The sequence below is a fragment of the Pan paniscus genome, chromosome 1 (assembly GCF_029289425.2).
Source record: "Pan paniscus chromosome 1, NHGRI_mPanPan1-v2.0_pri, whole genome shotgun sequence".
NCBI classification, from domain to species: Eukaryota; Metazoa; Chordata; class Mammalia; order Primates; family Hominidae; genus Pan; species Pan paniscus.
The window spans coordinates 128,451,777-128,467,292 of NC_073249.2; the positions used below are offsets into that span (position 1 = coordinate 128,451,777).

The 15,516-nt window shown below is 32.7% G+C and overlaps 1 long non-coding RNA gene across 2 annotated transcripts in view; it reads right to left on the bottom strand.

The window, feature by feature from the left end:
• Positions 1-15,291, bottom strand: part of LOC134728836 (uncharacterized) — a 66,615-nt gene extending 51,324 nt beyond the window's left edge. For both annotated transcript variants that reach the window (XR_010109691.1, XR_010109690.1), the window contains exons 1-2: positions 14,880-15,291; positions 7,666-7,785 (exon numbers count right to left, since the gene is read on the bottom strand). This is a non-coding gene — a long non-coding RNA (uncharacterized LOC134728836). The remainder of the gene's footprint in view (positions 1-7,665; positions 7,786-14,879) is intronic.
• Between the last annotated feature and the right edge of the window lie 225 nt (positions 15,292-15,516).

Here is a 15,516-nt window from a genome sequence, read left to right on the forward strand (position 1 = left end):
TTGGAAACTATGCATTCAACAAAGGGCTAGTATCTAGAATCTACAAGGAACTCAAGCAACTCAACAACAACAGACCATTCAGAAGTGGGCAAAAGGCCAGGCTCGGTGGCTCACATCTGTAATCCCATCACTTTGGGAGGCCGAGGCAGATGGATCACTTGAAGTCGGGAGTTCAAGACCAGCCTGGCCAACATGGTGAAACCCCATCTCTACAAAATTGCAAAAATTATTTGGGTATCATGGTGGGTGCCTGTAATCCCAGCTACTCAGGAGGCTGAAGCAGGAAAATTGCTTGAACCCGGGAGGCAGAGGTTGCAGTGAGCCAAGATCGCGCCATTGCACTCCAGCCAGGGCAACAAGAATGAGACTTTGGCTCAAAAAAAAAAAAAAAAAAAAAAAGAAAAAAGAAAAAGAAAAAAAAGAAAAGAAAAAAGGAAGTGGGCAAAAAATATAAACAGACATTTTTCAAAAGAAGACATACAAATGGCCAACCAACATATGAAAAAAAGCTAACATCACTAGTAATCAGAGAAATACAATTAAACCACAATGACATGCCATCTTACACCAGTCAGAATGGTAATTATTAATAGAAGTCAAAAAACAAAAGATGTTAGATAGGATATGATAAAAAGAAAATTCTATACACCTTTAGTGGTAATGCAAATTAGTACCACCTCTATGGAAAACAGTATGGAGATCTCCCAAAGAAATAAAAATAGAAGGCCATTCTAGCCAGCAATGCCACTACTGGGTATATACTCAAGTAGAAAGAAATTATTATATCAAATAGATACTTGCACTCATATGTTTATCACAAGACTACTCACAATAGCAAAAATATGGAATCAGCCTAAGTGTCCATTAATGGATGACTGGATAAAGAAAATATATAATATTTTATAATAAAATATATAACTATATGTAATACCATGGAATACTACTCAGCCATAAAAAAGAGAATGAAACTATGTCTTTTGCAGCAACATGAATGGCACTGGAGGCCATTATTCTAAGTGAAATAACTCAGAAACAGAAAGTCAAATACAACAATTTCTTACTTAAAAGTGGGAGCTAAACAAGAGTGTATGGACTTCCAGGGTGGAATAATAGACAATGCAGACTCCAAAAGGTGGGAGAGGTAGATGAGGATTGATAAATTACCTATTGAGTACAATATTCATTGTTTGGGTGATGACTACACTAAAACTTCAGACTTCATTACTAATCAATATGTACATGTAAGAAATCTGCACTTGTACCCCCTAAATATATAAAAATTCAAAAATTTAAGAAATTGTTGCAAATCTCCAAACACTTTCCAATAGATTTATTGAAAAAAAGTCTGCATATAAGTAGACCTATACAGTTTAAACCCTTATGCAAGGTCAGCTCAAGGTATTTTGAGTCTGAAGACTGCAAACTTGTGCAGAATTTCTGTATTGAATTATGGAGACAGAATTCCTTCTTTTGCAAATCTGTTTTTCTTCTTAAGGGCCTCAACTGATTGGATAAGGCCAGTTCACATTATGGAAGGTAATCTGCTTTACTTCAAGTCAACTGACTTTAAACATTAATCGCACCTTAGAAATACCTTAACAGCAACATGTAGACTAATGTTTAACTGAGCAACTGTTCATCATAGTCTAGTCAAGCTGAAACATAAAATTAAAATTAACTATCACAGAAAATATATAACACACTTCTTAATTATGCATTAGTCAAAGAAGAAATTGAAAAGAAGATTAGAAATAATTTTTATCTCAAAGAAAATTAAAACACAATATGCCAAAATTGGTGGGTTAAAGCAAAAGCAATGCTTAGGGGAAAATGTATGCCAGTAAACATTTATAATAGAAAAGAAAATATGTCCTACCTAAATCAATGACTTCAGCTTTCACCTTAACAAACTAGAGAAAGAGGAACAAATGAAACTCAGATTGAGCAGAAGAAAGGAAATAATAAAGGTTGTAGGGAAAATCGGTGAAGTAGAAATCAGAAACAAATGCTTGCTTTTTGAGAAGATCAATAAGATTGATAAACCAAATTGAACAGATGTAGACCAATCAAGAAAAAAATTTGAGAAGACATGAATTGCCAATATCAAAAATAAAAGAGTTAACGTAACTACAGATCCTTAAGGCTTTAAAAGAATTATAAGAAAATTTTATGAAAACTTTTATGTTAAATCAGTAAGTTAGACGAAGTAGACAAATTATACTCAGGAATAAGTATATAAATGGAATCACTCTACATTTATTAAAGAAAATACATTTATAATTTAAAATCTTCCCATGAAGAAAAATTTAGTTCCAATTGGCTTCTCTGGAAAATTCTACCATTATTTAAGGAAGAAATAATAGTTTTTCTAAGAAATTGAAGAACGGGAAATGCTTCCTAATTTACTCTATGAGTCAAATATTATTCTGATATTCAAATCAGGGAAAGACATTACAAGAAAAAACAGTTGCAAAAGTGTTAAAAAATTTTTTTAGCAAATTAAAACATATGTCATAACCAAGTGAATTGTATTCCAGCAATACAAGGTTGATTTAATATGCATAAATAAATTAATGTAATTGATCATGCCACATCTGACAATGATAATAATAAATAAGATTATCTGAATAGATGCTGAATGGTATTTGACAAAATCCAACATTCTTTTCTGAAAGAAAAAAAACTCAACAAACTAGGAATAGAAAGGAATTTTCTCAACCAAATAAAAGAGATCTTCAAAACTACTACAGACATTCATGCGACCAACAAGCATATGAAAAAATGCTCAACATCACTAATAATTAGAGAAATGCAAATCGAAACCACAATTAGATACCATCTCACACCATTCAGAATGGCTGTAATAATAAAAGTCAAAATATAAGTCAAAAAAAGTAAAAAAATAACAGATGCTAGCTGGCTAGGCTGTGAAGAAACGGGAATGCTTATGCACTACTGGTGGGAATATGGATTAGTTCAGCCATTGTGGAAAGCAGTTTGGTAATTTCTCAAAGAGCTTAAAACAGAATTACCATTTGACCCAGCAATCCCATTATTGGGTCTATACCTAAAGGAATAGAAATCATTCTATCATAAGGACACATGCATGTGTATGTTCATCACAGCACTATTTACAATAGCAAAGACATGGAATCAACATAGATGCCCATCCATAGTAGACTGGATAAACAAACTGTGGTACACCATGGACTATTATTCAGCCATAAAAAAAGAATGAGATCATGTCCTTTGCAGCAATATGGATGGAGTGGGAGGCCATTATCTTAAGCAAACTAACACAGGAACAGAAAACCAAATATTGCATGTTCTCACTTATAAGTGGGAGCTAAACATTGAGGACATATGAACACAAAGAAGGGAATAACAGACACCAGCACCTACTTGAGGGTGGAGGGTGGAAGGAGAGTGAGAATAAAAAAACTGCCTATCACATACTATGCTTATTACCTGGGTGACAAAATAATTTGTACACCAAACCCCCGTGACATGCAATTTACCTATACAACAAACCCATACATATAACCCTGAATCTAAAATAAAATAATAATAAAAAAACACTTAATACCTTTAACATTTCAGTGAAAAAATGGCCAGATTCTCTTTCAATCTATCTAGCCCAGAAAAGAAGAATGAAAGCCCATCTGATTGTCAAAAAAACTAGGATGACTTCAAAAACAAAAAACCCTGCAGATAATATCATGCATATTGGCTAAAGAGTGAATAATTTTCTCCAAGGATATTAAAGAAGGTAAGGATTTCTGCTCTTATAATTCCTATTAAGCATTGTTCTGGAGGATCTATCCTGTGAGGTAGGGCAATAAAAGAAATAAAATACATCCAAATTGTAATGAAGGAAGTAAATCTGTCTTGATCCACAGACAACATGATCATGTATACAAAAGAAATAAAAAAATTAGTTTATAAAGGTTGCAGGATGCCAGGTGAATATATAAAAAGTACTTGTGCTTGGCCAGGCACGGTGGCTCACACCCGTAATCCCAGCACTTTGGGAGGCTGAGGTGGGCGGATCATGGGGTCAGGAGTTCGAGACCAGCCTGGCCAATATGGTGAAACTCCGTCTCTACTAAAAACACAAAAAATACATGGGTGTGGTGGTGTGCGCCTGCAGTCCCAGCTGCTCAGGAGGCTGAGGCAGAAGAATCACTTGAACACAGGAGGTAGAGGTTGCAGTGAGCCGAGATCGTGCCACTGCACTCCAGCCTGGGTGACAGAGCAAGACTCCGTCTCAAAAATAAATAAATAAAATAAAAATTACTTGTGATTTATATACTAGCAAAGAACAATCAAAAATTAAAAATTTTTCTGCAGGTCTAGAGCTGAAAGGAAGTGAAAAATAATAAACAAAAATTTAAAATTAAAAAATTTAAATGCCATTTACAATATAAAATATAAGTGCAGTGTATTGCATCTAACACATCTTAATAAAGCTATGAAGAAATAATTAAAAGGAAAAAATTGAGTAAAAATAATGCAGAGTGAACATTTGGAATCTCAAAAATAAACTACCATTTTGTACAGCAAAGGAAAAACAAATTTTATTTCCTTTGGAAAAAATGGAAGAAACAAAAGAACATAGGTATATCTGAAGAAAGGAAAGACAATTTAAATGAGTTATGCATTTTTTTTTGTTTTTGAGACAAGAGTTTCGTTCTTATCGCCCAGGCTGGAGTCCAATGGCGCAATCTCGGCTCACCACAACCTCCGCCTCCCGGGTTCAAGTGATTCTCCTGCCTCAGCCTCCCGAGTAGCTGGGATTACAGGCATGCGCCACCACGCCTGGCTAATTTTTTGTATTTTTTAGTAGAGACGGGGTTTCTCCATGTTGGTCAGGCTGGTCTCGAACTCCCTACCTCGGGTGATCCGCCCGCCTCGGCCTCCCAAAGTGCTGGGATTGCAGGCGTGAGCCACCACGCCCGGCCGAGTTATGCTTTTTTTGTGTGTATTTGCTGTGCATTGATTTAACATTTTAAAACTATCAAACCAAGGGACACATGTAGCTACACTTGGAATTTTTTGACTGCTTATTTTGAAATAATTTTAATTGTGTCTTCTCACTAATTCATTCAATCATTTATTTATTTCAATGTGAACTCATGAATATTTATTTTATACTTTCAGTTATAATTCAATCCTACATTATTAATTTTCTTGCTCAAATTGTTCCAGGTTTGGCCATTAGAGGTTAATTTTGGTTGGCTTACCTCCATCATTTTCATTCTTTTTATTTATTATTTATTTCTTTTCCTTTTTTGAGTATTTCTTTCCTTTCTGACATCACAATATGTTCCAGGCTCACCTTGTTTTCCCCAGCTCAAGGCCTATATTCAATAACTTCTTTGTGTGGATATAACAGTTCAGCCACTCACAATTGGAGGACAATTTGATTGTTTCCAGTTATTGGTGATTATGAATAAAGATTTTTGCATAAACAGATTATCTCAATTCACTTGAATAAATACCTCGATATGGGAATGCTAGATTTGTGTGGCAAGCGTATGTTTAACTTTAGAAGAAATTGTCTTAAGTTTTTAATTTGTATGAAGTCTAATTTATTATTTTTTTTAATTTTTTATTATACTTTAAGTTCTAGGGTACATGTGCACAACAAAGACACATGTACACTTATGTTTATTGTGGCACTATTATTTTTAAATATTATGTTTTAGTATCATATCTTAGAACTCTTTGGAAAACCCAAGATGCAGTTTTTTTCTAGGAATTTTATAGTTTTATATTTTACAATTATATCTATAACTCTATTTTGAGTTAGTTTTTGTATTGGCTTGATATTTAGGTCAGGTTCACTTTTTTTTATATGTACATCCAATTGTTCCAACACCTTTTGTTGAAAAGACCATAGTGTTTTTCTCTATTGACTTAGTTTTGCATCTATCCCCAAAATCAGTTGACTAGGTTTTGTGAATCTATTTCTAGGCTCTTCATTTTGTTCCATTAATCCGTGTATCTAGCCTTTCATCAAATACTCCATGTTCTTTCATTTCTTCATAACTGTAGCTTTTTTAAGGAGTCTAGATATCAGATCATCTAGATACCAGTTTGAGTCTTCTAACTTTGATCTTTTTTAGAATTGTTTTAATTATTCTATTATTTTGCCTTGACTTAGCCATTCCACGATATATCAAAACATCATGTTGTATACCATGAGTATATATATTTTTTACTTGCCAATTTTAAAAAAGATGTCCACATTGAAAAAAATTAAGGAGAACAAGTTCTCAAATTTCTAATCAGATACAACTGTAGCCAAACTGATGTCTTCAAATGTATCTAAAGAAAATGTTAATGGGTATGGAATTTAGAAAGAATAAGCCAAAAGGGCAAAGTACTGGCATTTATAGATTAGTGATTTAACAACCAGCACAGTTCAGGGAAGGTGAACAGTAAATCTCAAGGAAAATGAATAAGGTTTCTGTTGCAGACAGGAATGATTCATCACATCTGAACATGGCCTGAATGAAATTGCCTCCATTTGTCTGATTTCATTTCCTCCAAGCATCCTATTGATTATCATTTGGCTCCAGGTTTTGAGGTCAGAGTGCTTCAGTTCTGCTCTGCCCCAGCATTCAGTAGTTAAATTCAGCTTTCTTTAATTTCTTAGAACACCACTTTCCTCATTTGTAAAATGATGTTAAAAATAAGTACTTATAGGACTGTTGTAATAATTAGCTATGATGATGAAAGCCAATAAACTAAAGGGAAATCTCCTAAGTAAAATGGAGATGGCAGATATCTGAGTTTCCAGATATCAGTGCTCCAAGTTGGCACCCTTCTTAAGAACACTGCCAGCAGAAGGGACACCAGCAGCCAGATGTGAGGAGCACCAAAGGTAGTGGGAGCATGAGAGGCTAGAGAGACAATGCATCTTGCACAAGAGGGAATTGAGCAGTGGTGATCAGACTCCTCTCATGAGGCTTCCCAAATGATTCAGAGAGTAGTAGAAGGTACCCACTTGGGCAGAGGACAACATAAGCCAAGAGTGGATTATAGTAGCCCAAGTTAGTAAGACTTTCACCCCTTCCCTCTATTGCCTTTCTCCTTTTCCAACTCTGGAGATGCTGTAAGGAAAAGGAGAGGGATTGTGGGGATAAGAGGAATGGGAATGTCCACCCCACAGCATGTCCTTCTCACTTGATATCTAGCAGGCACTGTCCATGGGGAAAAGGTGAGTACTGAATTATCTACGAGACAGAATCAGCTAGGTATTTAATATATTATATTTAATATTAATGAATGCATAGCTATACATTCTGCCCAAGATATCTTAAGAGACAGAAAAGGAAAAGTAAACAAGGCAATTATTGAAGAAAAATCAAACATTTTCTTATTTGTACTCTATAGAAAATAGAGCTGCAATTAACAGCTTTTTGTTTTGTAACTGGGAATAATTCTTTCCTAATTGGACCTTCTTTCTTTTTTTTTTGCTTGCTTTTTCTTTGCAAGAAAAATGTTTTATTTTTCTTTGTATGATTCTAATGAAGTATTGAAAGAATATATATGTTATGAAACATATTATTAATAAAATTGATGACACAAACTTACCCTTGCCAGCTGAAATTCACTAACTAGAAAGTCACAAATATTTCCTTTACTAAATGCTCTCACCTCTTGTATACACCTGCGGCAACCCCACAAGTAATCACTAGCTTGAATTTTATGTTCATGTTTCTTTGTGTAGCAGGCATTGTCAGTGTCCCCTCTGTATCTTCTGGGCATTCATCATTCCTGTAAATGCAGAAGGATTTTACTGTAAGCACCTCTAACTCTGCCTAGGAGATTTCGCTGGAGTGTACAAGGTAAGCCAGAAGAACTGTTTTTTCTTTTAAAATATTGTTTAAAATAATTTAATTTTCTATGCACACACGTATGCACACATACAAACACACATATACATGCCTCTTAGCAACATGCAGTTGTTTCACATGCCTTTAGCTTTGTGGTATAATAAATATGATATCACACCTTATGTGATTTTCTGGAACTTGCTGTTTTCATTAAACATTGTTGCTAAAACTCGTTGTATTTTTGAGTATACCTGCAGTTCTTTCATTTTTTTTGCTGTTTATACAGTTTTATGCTATACATCAATCATTTGATTTTCCCATCTATTCTCTAGATTGTTGGCAATTTGAATTGTTTCCTTGTTCTTTCTATTATAAACAGTGTTGCTATGAACATACTTATACAAGACTCTCAGGGCACCTGTGCAAAACTTGATCTGTTACAGTGTATGAGAATGCTCATTTCAAATTACATCCCAAAGTGGTTGTAGTAATTTACCCTCGTCCTGGTATAAGAATTCCTATTGAACCAAATTCTTGACAACTTTTGGTCTTGAAAAGTTTCCTCATTGATTTGTAGTGCTGCCTTTATTATATGTAAAGTTATCATACACACATGGATCTGTCTCTGGACTCCTTGGAATAGTCGTTGGTTCATTCATCTGTTATTGCACCAATAGCACATTATATTTATTACTGAATTTTGTAGAATATCTTACATCTGGTAGAACAAGTTTCCTTCTTTTGTTGTAGTTTCCTTGAATATTTACATTAATTTAAGGAATAATGACTTTTTATAATAAAGAAAACAAGAACATGAAATGCTTCTCCATTAATCAGATCATCTTCCATGTTATTTTGAGTTTTAAAGTTTTGTCCATAGAGGTCTTGTGTATTTTATAAAATTTATTTCTAAACAATGCATTATTTTCATTGCTATTGAGAATGTTATTCTTTTAAAATTATTGTATCTTCGGTTATTGTTGTTGTAGAGAGTCAAATCTCTCATAAGAAGATATTCACTTTATCTGCAAATTATGACAGTTTTACATCTTACCTTCTAATGCTTTTCTTATTTCTTGTTTTTTCTTTATAGCCTTTGCCAAAACTTCTAATAGTGTGTTTTAACAGTAGCAGTGTTGGTGTACCTTTTTGTCTTATTCCGGGTCTCAAAGGGAATGCATTAATAGTTTTTCCATTAGGTACAAGGTTTGTTATAGGTTTTGCTATACAGTATATCTTTTACCAAGTTAAAGATAGCCCCTTTGTATTCTTAATTTGCTAACACGTTTTATGAAAAAAAGACTTGCCTTTTATCAAATGCCTTTCTAGCTCCTATTGTGAACATTACATATTTTATCTCTTTATTCTATTAATGCAGTGAATTACAATTGACATATGAAATTAATTTATTTTATAAATATAGAAGTACTCACAGTATGTGAGGAGACAAAAAATGTGCAATCTAGAGCTGCAAAGCCTCAGGGAAAGACTTTGAGAACGAGGACAATGCACAGAAAAAAACAGAGCATAACTAAGAGATACAGATCTTTGAAATATTGTATGCACTGTCATCAAGCCACATATGAACCTAGTACTCCCCTAAACATTCATTGAGTAAGCCAAGAAATTCCTTCTTTGCTAAAACCAGTTTGAATTTGCTTTTCTGATACTTGATATGAAAATGTTGCTTATTAATTCAGGTCTAATTGTTTTCAGCTGTCTAATGCCATTTATGAAGTGGCTAATTCTATCTTTCTGATTTGAAGTGCCTCCTTTACTCCGACCTCAATTTGAAAAAAAATGAGTCTGTTTCTCAATATCAATCCATTTCTTTGTCTATTTTATCTATTATTATACCAATGATATTCTTATTTTTAAAAATTTATATTATGTTTAATTCTTTTTTGAATGGTTTGAAGTAAGAAAATTTAAAACCATGTATATTAAAAATTCTCCTCAACTCCTAGTATCCATTAATAGAATTTCCCATTCAGAACACCCAGTGTGATAGGTTTCCTGTATATCCTCCCTCAGAACTTCAAGCACATAAAAGTAAACAAATTTTAAGTCACAAAAGTAGTATATTATAAAATTTGTCTGCACCTTACTTTTTGTTTAATAGTATATCTTACATATTATTACACTTCAGCATATAAAGCACATTCTCATTCTTTTTTGTAGCAGGATGGTCCTCCATTGAATGAATATTGCCTCATTTGTTTAACCAAATAATCTTTTATCCATAGGCATTTAAGCTATTTCATTCTTGTTTTACTATTACAAAGAGTTATGGAATGAATAGCATTGTACATATATCATATTGAATGTGGAAATGTGTAACTCTAGTATATATTATTTGCTGTGGAAGCTACATATATGCATTGCAGCTTTTGAAAATGTTGTGAAATTACCTTTGTTTAAAGTTGTGAATTTCAGATACCAGTGTATTTTAACACAGCCTATTACCAAAATTTTAATTTGTTCTATACTGTTGAAGGAAAATCTATGTCTTCTATAATATTTTAACATCAGCTTTATTGAGTTATAAATTACATCTGAGAAAAAACACCCATTTTTAGTGTATACTCTAATATGCTTTGACAAACTTATATACATGTGTAACTATCTCCACAACAAAGATGAAAACATTTTTAATCATCCCAATGTTCCCTTGAGCCTCTGCCAATTGATTCCCCCAATTATCCTTGCCAGCTGGTGATCATTGATTTGCTTTCTATTACTATATACACGGTCCCTAATGTAACAATTTTTTGACTTTATGAATGTGTGAAAGTATTATGCATTTAGTAGAAACTATACTTCAGTATCATACTGTATTCAATAAATTGTATGAGATATTCAACACTTTATTATAAAATAGGCTTTGTATGAGATGATTTTACCCAACTGTGGGGTGATGTAAGTATTCTGAGCATGTTTTAGGCAGGCTAGGCTAAGCTGTGATGTTTGGCAGATTAGGTGTATTACATGCATTTTCAACTTATGATATTTTAAACTTGAGATTAGTTATTTTATGACATAAATGTAATCCTATCATAAGTCCAGGAGCATCTGTCTTGGATTCGTTTGTAGAGTTTCACCTAAATGGAATTGAATAGTAGGTGTCTCTTTATGCCAGACTCTCTTGCTTCACTTAGAGATTTTGATATTCAACCTTGTTTTTGTGTGTACAAGCAGTTCTTTTTTAATGCTGAGTAGTATTCCATCATGAAAATATAATTGTTTATTAATACATCTATTGATGGATATTTGATTTATTTTTAGTTTTTGACTCTTCGAATAAAGGTACTACAAACATGTGTGTCCAAATTTTTATGTGCAAATTTTTTTTTTAATTTGGGGAAAATATTTAAAATACTTAAATATTTTTAATTTGGGGAATCTGTAGGTCAAACTTCAGTAGAAATTGTCAAATGGAACCAACTAGTTGTATAATTTTTCATTTTTGTCATTAATGTATGAGGGTTCCAGTTGTCCCACATCCTTGCTAACATTTAGTATTATCAGTCTTTTACATTTTTGCCATTCTGGTGAGTCTATAATGCTATCTTACTACAGTTTTAATTTACATTTCTCTCTTGACAAAAGATATTGTGTATCCTTACATGTATACATTGGACATTCTTCTTTTATGAATGTTCATTCAATCTTTGCTCATTTAAACAAATGTAGTTGTTTATTATAAAATTGTAGGAGTTCATATGCCTATCTATCATCATCTACCCATTATCTATCTTGTTTGGATATAAATATTTAGTCAGATTCAAGATATAATTGTTGATTTGTCTATTTATCCCTTAAGTTCTTTCAGTTTTGCTTCAGTTTTGTTAAGCTCTGTAATTAGATATTTAAACATTTTGGATTGAATGTGTTTTTGTTAAATTGATCGTTTTATCATAATGAAATGACCCTCTGTTTCTCTGATCATATTTCTTGTTCTGAAATTTACTTTGGTATTAAAACAGCAACTCCAGATTTTTAATGCTTCATACTTAAATTGTATATTTATTCCTACTCTTTTACTTTTTTTATGTATGTCTTCATATTTAGAAGTCTGTTTCAAGCCAGCATGGAGTTTGGGCTTATAATTTCTTTTCTTTTTTAATTTTGTCTGATAATTTCTGTCTTTTATCTTAAGTGCTTAGGTCATTTTTATTACATGTAATTACTGCTATGTTGGATTTATATCTATCACTTTTGTATGAGATTTTAGATTTTCTCATCTATATAAGAAAATTTCCCTCTTTTCTAGAGATTTTAAAATATGCATATTTAACTTTTCATAATCGACCTTCAAGTAATATAATGTCATTTCACCTATAAGACTTTTATAAGTGTTTACTTCCAATCCTTTGTGCTGTTTGTCATACTAAATCCCAAAATATGTTATTACTACTATTGATTTAAACTATCAGTTATCTTTTAAATTAAACAAAACCCTATTTCTAATACATATTTAATAATGAAAGATGTAATGTTTTTCCCCTAATATTGAAAACAAGTCAGAGTGGCTTCTCTCACCCTTGCTATTTAATATTTAACTGAGTTCTTATACAGTGTAATACGCAAGAAAACAAAGCAGAGGCATATAGTCCAGAAAGAAAGATGTAGAAATGCCTTTATTCACAGATGACATAAGAATATATACAAACCTGCCCATTATTTCCTGATGGAAAATTAAACCTACTGTTCCTTTATCATAATTTTTTATTTGAAGAGAAAGAGGTTCAATCTCTAAGCTCTGATCTTTAAAAAATTAAAAATATAGAAAAATTTAAAGTTTGCCTTTCTGTGTTTTTGAAAAAAATAAATCTTCAATTTCTTTTACTTTACATTCTTGCTTTCCATTCTTCTAGGAGAGAATAAGAATTCCTCTTCTACATTCTGGTGACTTCTTTCAGAGACAGTATTTTATTCAGCACATAATCAAGGGTGGCCATTAGATAGGTCCAAAAAACTAAACATGATATTTTCTCATCCAACTTGTATGAAAAAGATTGTTTAAATATCTGCTGAAGCATTTAGATTAATCATATTTGTGCACATCTGAAGATTTATTATCTTTGCTCATTATTTTCTAACGGAAAATTAAACTTATTGTTTCCATTTTATTATGAGAATGGTTTAACTCTCCTGGGAAACAATTTATTGCTGTAAGTTCTTGATAAATAATTACAGCTTTTTATATCTTAATTGTTCATTCTAAAGAGTTGATAAATGGTATAATCATTCTTTATGTGTAGATAGACTTACCTATAGTCTAAAAAGTAGTAATAATAACAACAAAGGCTATGAAAAATAAACTTAGAGTGAGAATTTTAACTAAAACACTAACAGTGAATTTACTTAATAAACTTGAAGAGACTTGAGATAGAGTCCCAGTTACTGAGATTACAACAGTATGTAATCTCAATTTGTCTATATTTGAAGACCTTATTTATGTCATATTTCATCAATGTCCAAGCAAATGCTTTCAATGTACTTGAATTTTTCTCTGCTATAATATTTCAATTATTATTTATTAATTTTTATATGACCTTTGAAGATTTTTGCTCAATAAAATTTCTTTACATTTCATGTGAGATGTGAGGAATGTTCTGGGGGTTGACAGAATCGTATTTCTAAATGGTTGCATTTGTCATATATTCTTGTTACTCACTTTTAATTTTAACCATAATAGATAGTCTAGCTATTAAGGTACATTTTATGATAGAGAAGTAATATGCATTTTGAATATTTGCCAGCATTTGCCTGGCAAAAGTGACAGCAACAACAGATAATTAAGATTTGAGCATACACTGTGATTCAGCAAATACTCTTGTATATTTTTCCAGGAAAGATTGTCCAGAATAAGCTAGCCTATATTTTAAATTTTTATTTTGAATGTATTTTAAAGTACATTAGTTTAAGACAATGCTTATTAAAACAAAAACCTTACCTTATTTCGTCTCTCTCTTTATTTTCACTGTAAGATAGCATTCTAACACAGTTAATTAAGAGAGGACTCTGAGCCAAACTGTCTGACTTTATCACTTCCTAATTCTGAGACCTTACTCAAGTTACTTGGGCTCTTTGTGCCTCTGGTTCCTTATATATAAAAAGGGAATGATAAGTGATTTTGCTTCCTAGGGTGTTCTTTATAAGATAACATATAGTAGGGGTTAGAAAATGAACTGGCACATAGGTAGCACCTAATTAAAATGAGAAGCTCTTATTACTATTCTGAATTATTACAAAATGTTGAGTTATAAATTATTTCCATGTTTGATAAAGAATAATAAAACACCTTTGGGAAGATAATTCTCACATTCATTCAATAAAAATATATTGAGAGCTTACTATCTGTTAGTCAATGTGCTAAGTGTTGGGGCAACCATAAAACATGGTCTCTGACTTAAAGGAGGTCACTTGTTGTGGGGAGACAAGTAAGGAGACAGGAAAACAGATAATAACTGGTAAAATAACATAGAGAAAGAGTCAAAAAATTTATTTATTTATTTATTTTCTTATTTATTTATTTTTAGAGACAAGGTCTCGCTCTGTCTCCCAGGCTGGAGTACATGGTCATGATCACATAGCTTCCCATAACCTCAAACTCCTTGCCTCTAGTGATCTTCCCACTTCAGCCTTTTGAGTAGCTAGGACAACAGGTGTGTACCACTGTGCCCTGCTAATTTATTGTTGTAAATTTTTTTTGGATATGTTGTCTCACTGTGTTGCTCAGGCTGGTGTCAAACTCCTGGCCTCAAGTATTCCTTCCACCTATGCCTCCTTGTGTGCTGGGTTTACAGGTCACCACACCAGACCAATTTTTTTTTTTTTTTTCCTGAAAAAGGCCAGATAGTAACTATTTTAGCCTTTGTTGGCCATACAGTTTCTGTTGCAACTCCTCAATCCTACTGTTGTGTTAAAGCAGTCTTAGACAATATATAAACAAATGGAGGGCATGACTATGTTCCACAACAAATTTATTTATGGAGACTGAGATTTAAATTTTATATAATTTCCACATACCGCCTTTTGTTTTCTTTTCCAACTTATTTAAAAATGTAAAACTTCTTCTTATCTCACAGGCCATACGAAGACAGGTGGTAGTCAGATTTGGTCCATGGGCCAGAGTCAGGTGATCCCTAAATCAGAGGAAAGATGAGCATTCCTGTAAGGAGTGGTTGCAAGGGAAGTCTTCCTGAGAAGAGTGTGACTAGCTGAGCTTTAAATAGTACAGATAATTCAGGTGAATATGTAAAGGAATAGCATCCTGGGCAGAAAATAACATGTGCAAATAAGAATGGCCATCAATAACAGTCACCAACGCTGAGTCCTTGCTTTGTGTTACTCACTTTACATGGATTAATTTACTCATCCCAATATCCTTATGAAGTAGTCATTATTGAATCTATTTTGCAGAGAAGAAAATTGGAGCTTAAAAAATTAAGCAACTTGCTATGGATACCAAGGACTAGAGCGGTGCTTTGAAAGCAAATCTAAAGGATTCCATAAGCAAGCTCTTAAGTTATATAATATATGACCCCATCAGATTTGTAAATATTTAGGAAACAGAAAATATCATGACTAAGGATTTTAGTTGGTGGAAGAGATGGGGCAAGAGCAATGCTCCCTTAATGACTTCAGAGTTTATCCTGAGGGTGAA